We start from the raw sequence: 3,149 nt of genomic DNA, 5'->3' as shown, positions 1-3,149 counted from the left end.
CAGACACACACATTCAAATCTCCTTCTACCGATTTTACCATATTACTATTAATATTAGATACGGTGCAGCGGAGGACAACTCGAAGTTATCAAAAATGACATTGGCGTTAAACGTTCAGTTGACCGGTGCTTATGGCATAGCATAGCGGTTAGGCACGTCACGTCACACACGGGAGACACTCGTTCGATTCACGTGCGGGGAGAATTTTTTTTATCGAGTATCTCGCTCTTTCTGCTGCATTGGACGTTATATCCTTCTCATTCTGAGTTTGCTCTGACTGGCAGGGAAGAAGCCCACCTCTTAAATTATCGAAACAATTGTGAATTGTGTCGATTTTTCTTTTTTTTTTTCGTTTTTTCGTTTTTGTTGTTGTTGTTGTTGTTGTTGTTGTTTTGTTGTTGTTTTTTTTGGGGGGGGGGGTGCGTAAAATACGCTTACATTTGTCAAAAAGTCCAATTGGAGACACTTCTAACTACCTGTCCCCGTGGTTTTATGCAAAAAAAATAATTTTAAAATCTGAAATTATGCAAACTGAGCCCTAAAATGTGAAATTATACGATTCTGTTAATTTTAGCATAGAATGATAAGGGAAAAAATAAGAAATTATGCACACACAAAAAAATAATCAAATTTTGCTACATTATGCGGAATGCATAAAACCCCGGAGACAGATTGAACTACATCTCGTGATTTCCAAGACGGTCAAAGAGGAGGAGGCGTACGTCTCTAGCGTGTTAATATGTGATATGAGTATGAGTTAAACGTCCTTTTCAACACTGCAAATGGAAGTTTATTTAAGAGACAGGAACTCCGAATAGGACGTCCATCTCTGAAATGACACAAGATAAGAAGTAAAGAGCCATACCCTCCCCTAAAAAACAACCAACCCCCCACCCTCCTAAACAAACAAGCACTCAAATGAACACACAAACAAACAAACAGAAAACCTCCTGTCCCAAATTAAAGGACACAAGTGGACATCGCTTTCTGGGTCTTGGTGGTTGTTGTTTTTTTCGCGTATTATCATTATGGGAGGCAACCTACAACTGCCATCATCATCATCATCATCATCATCATCATCATCATCATCATCATCATCATCATCATCATCATCATCATCATCATCATCATCATCATCCCATTATTACCATCACAACCACCACCACCACCAACATCTTAATCATCCTCATAATTGTTTCATAGTATAAGAAAACATGATATTGTTATGGAGACTTTGATTTTCCTGGGGAATATCATAGTATTTTTTTAACGGTTCAACGTTTGGGCTTCATCAAGAACTATCACTATTATCATCATCATCATCATCACTGTTATCATCATCATCATCATCATCGTTGGTGTAGTCGTTGTCGCTATTGTTGCTGCCAGTATCTTCATCCCAAATACCTCCACCATCACAGTTCGTGTTATCCACTCCCTCAAATTGATTTTTTGGGTCACATTCGTGTAAATTTTTTCGTGTATCAATTTGAGTATTATGCTCTTAATTAATATTCATAAAATGACCAAGTGATTAGTTAGTGAGTTTCGACTCTCATTACTGTCAAGCAAAAGACGGTGACACTCCGTTTAGGCGGGTGGACATTGGAGTGTATTAACTTGAGCAAGACACAGTCACTCTGGCTCAAATACAGGTCGCTGGGTACCGCTACCTCAGAATTATACAGTTCTATCTCACATTTTTGGCCGTTTTGAGTTACTAAGACCATTAGATAAAAAAAACCCCAACAACAACAGAATGTTCTATTGACTCTATCAAAATCGTAAAATTACCCGAAGTCGTTAATCAAGATTATATTCAAAGATATGCTTTCGAAAGATATTGACATGATGTGAAAATCAAAATCTTTGGCGTCAAATTTCTCAAAACTAGGCACATGTACACTAAAGCCAGTGAAAATAAAATAGAAGCAACAGAAATGTGGTTTCTTAGGAGATTGCTAAGAGTATCGTGGAAGGAAAAGAAATCAAATGAGGTAGTGCTTGATGAAGCCCACGTGGGACGCTCAATATTAAAAACAATCAGGAAACGACAAATGCAGTTTTGGGACATAAGGGTCTTGAACTCCTAGCCTTCACTGGCAAAATTGAGGGCAAGCGAGGCAGGGGTAGGCCCAGAACAACATATTTAGGGAACCTAAACAAATCGGTAACAGGGAAAGATCAGGGAAACGTAGCTTTTTTTTTTTTTACAGCACTCGAGCAAAGGAATGAATGGAAAACCATGATCGCCGATGTCTGTCGCAGATCTGGCACTGGATGATGATGATGTACTGAGCTGATAGAACTTTGTAATTCTGGGGTTGCTCACTGGCGACCAGTAACGGTGTGTTTGTAAGATTGTCTGTTTTTGTGGGATATTGTCTTTTTATTGGTAACTTTAATAGAATATTCTTCGTAGGTAGGCCTACATTTGTGTGTATAAGTACCCGTATGTTCTAGCTATTTATAATATGTATAAATGCACGATTACTATTGCAACCCAAATTCCCCTCACGGGGATAAATGAAGTGGGATTATTTATTTTAATTTTGCATTAATTGTTGTCTTCAAAATTGTTACAACCCAACATTATCAATGCATTCCCGTATTCAAACTGTCTGTTTTGCTTTTATGTACATATCATTATAAAATTATGTCTCTGCATCAACATTTTGACGTGATATGTTCAGATCTTGTTGGACCGCTTCAATAAAAAAAAAAGCCCTATTATGATAATGTTGAACACAGTGTCGTTGTTACTTTCCTAGCTTTATGAAACATTGGCCTGACGCCAAGACCAGCATCTGTACTGTAATCTCAGACTTTTACAATAAATATCTGGGACAAGGAATCACTAAACTTTTTTTCAACGTGGGCCGGATAACTGAGAGAATGCTGGGCTTGAGCTTTGTTGCGAATTTGGGGAAAGGCATTTCACACGAATGTGCTCATTTGACTATGTCCTATCGGAGATGAACTTTAAATTCGGAGGTCCTGTCTTTTAACAAATAGCTGTACCGTATTGCAAGGGGTATTAAATCTGCATAATTTCAATTTCAAAGCTTTGAAGATATGCCAATCATGGACAGATATAAGAGAGAGAGAGAGAGAGAGAGAGAGAGAGAGAGAGAGAGAGAGAGAGAGA

The sequence above is a fragment of the Aplysia californica genome, unplaced genomic scaffold, assembly GCF_000002075.1.
Source record: "Aplysia californica isolate F4 #8 unplaced genomic scaffold, AplCal3.0 scaffold00244, whole genome shotgun sequence".
Classification (NCBI taxonomy): domain Eukaryota; kingdom Metazoa; phylum Mollusca; class Gastropoda; order Aplysiida; family Aplysiidae; genus Aplysia; species Aplysia californica.
The sequence above is the reverse complement of the archived record's forward strand: the minus strand, read 5'-3'. Positions refer to the sequence as shown.